Genomic DNA, 2,123 nt, shown 5'->3' on the forward strand with positions numbered 1-2,123 from the left:
GACGAAGGACAGGGACGCCAGAGACCTAATCGCCTCCGAAATCGCCGCTTCCCAAACGCTAACCGTCACCCTACGGGACGGACCCTCTCCTAGTTATGCTGAGTTAACCGAAAACGTATGTTATCTCAGTCAATTTCAACACCCCAGTCAAGGCCCAGCAAAGAGGAAGTACTATTACCTCAGCCCAATTCGATCAAAATCTAACAAACTACTACATGGCTGCTCGGGCGCGGCTATGGGATGATTTCTATTCGGCGTTGCAAGCGCCCGTTATAGGCAAATTTACAAACGGGCGCCTGCATTGAGTGGCGCCTGCAGCGCGGAGCGCCCGTGCTGGGTCGAACCATTATTGTGAATACACAAAAAAGGGGCGCGCTGAGTGAGAATAGAACCGGCGACTTCACTCATGGAGCTTCGTTCGTACAACCACCGCACCAGGAAGCGGAATCTGCTAAGTTTCAACTCTTTCCTTCTTTCATTCCATGCTTCTCTTTTCTTCTTTCCTTCGTTTTCCTTTTTTCTTTCTTTCGTTTTCTATTTTTTCTTTCTTCTTCTTCCTGGTTTATTCCCTCATCGATTATTTCTTTTTTTATTTTCTGAAATGCGTGAACTTTTCCAAATTGATAATGCTTTTTTTCACGTTTGATGAACTTTTGTTTTCAAAATTAATGAACATTTTTTATTTTTAGTGAACTATTTTTAACAAATGCGGATTTTTCTTTTCAAATTTGATAAAAAAAATTCCATTCAATGAACTTTCTTCAAATTTGATAAAAAAAAATCAAATTTGCAGAACTATTTTTAAATTCGATGAACCTTTTTAAAACTTGATGAAATTTTCTCAAAATCGATGAACTTTTTTTCAAATTTGATGATTTTTTCCAAATTTGATGAGGAATTTTCAAATTAAATGAGTTCCTTTCCAGATCTGGTGAACATTTTTGAAAAGTTGATGCACTTTTAGAAATTCATTGGACTTTTCCCAAATTTAGTGAACTTTTTTCGAATTTGATGAACTTTTTTCAAATCCATGGACTTTTTTCAAACTCATGATCATTTTTCATTGTTGTGATTTTTTTAAAAATTAGTGAGCCTTTTTTCAAATCAGTGAACTTTTTTCAAACTCATGGCCGTTTCCATTTCATGTACTTTTATGCATGTTCGTCAACTTCCCAAATTTATTCACATTTTCCCCATACATTCACGTGTTTCATTAATGTTTTCAAATAATTCAAAAATCAAAGGGAGGATGTAGTGTTGCTATGGCGGTTCTTAACTCAAGTCGCGTTGAAGTGAATCGCTAGCTGCTAGTAGGTGTGCAATAATACATTTTTTTCTGCGTTCGTGGGCCGGCCCAACAAGAACTGTCGTAGGCGCCAGCTGCCTTCGGCGGCACTGAAGGCGCCGACTAGGCGGAGACCTCCTATGTGCCGCATTTTGCGGCAAATAGGTCGCGCGACGCACAGGGGTCGTGCAACCGGGCCGGCCCATTCGCTGTCTCCGTCAAGCAATGAAAAATTCGCGCAAAAAAGCTTGCTGTAGCGTGGATTCGAACGCAAAACCTTCAATAGATGCACCTGATGCTCTAGCCACTGCGCTAGGCTAGCTCTGCGATAGAATAGCAGCGGGAGTTTAAATAAACTATCGTCGCGGCGAAAAATAAAAACAAATTCAGCCAATTACATTTTTCAAAACTGCAGTAGTTTTTGGAATATGTGAACAATTTTTTGAATTAGTGACAAAAATTAAAAACGCGGAATTTTTTTTGAATTTGTGAACAAATATTGAAACATGAATACTTTTTTAATATGTGAACAAATTTTATGAAAACAAACAAATTTTGAATTTCCCACAGATTTTTCGAAAACATGAACATATTTGGAATTTGTGAACAGTTTTTTAAAGCACAAACAATTTTTAAATCTTGAGAACAAATTTGGAAGCGCGGACAATGTTTTAAAGAAACAACATTTTTTGAAAATCTTGAGAACAAATTTTGAAACACAGAACAATTTTGAAAAATCCCAAACAAATTTGGAAGAGCGAACAATTTTTTAAATGACGAACATGTTTTGAATCTTGAGAACAAATTTTGAAAAAATTCCGAACAAATTTGGAAGCGC

This window comes from Triticum aestivum, chromosome 5B (assembly GCF_018294505.1).
Source record: "Triticum aestivum cultivar Chinese Spring chromosome 5B, IWGSC CS RefSeq v2.1, whole genome shotgun sequence".
Taxonomy (NCBI): Eukaryota; Viridiplantae; Streptophyta; class Magnoliopsida; order Poales; family Poaceae; genus Triticum; species Triticum aestivum.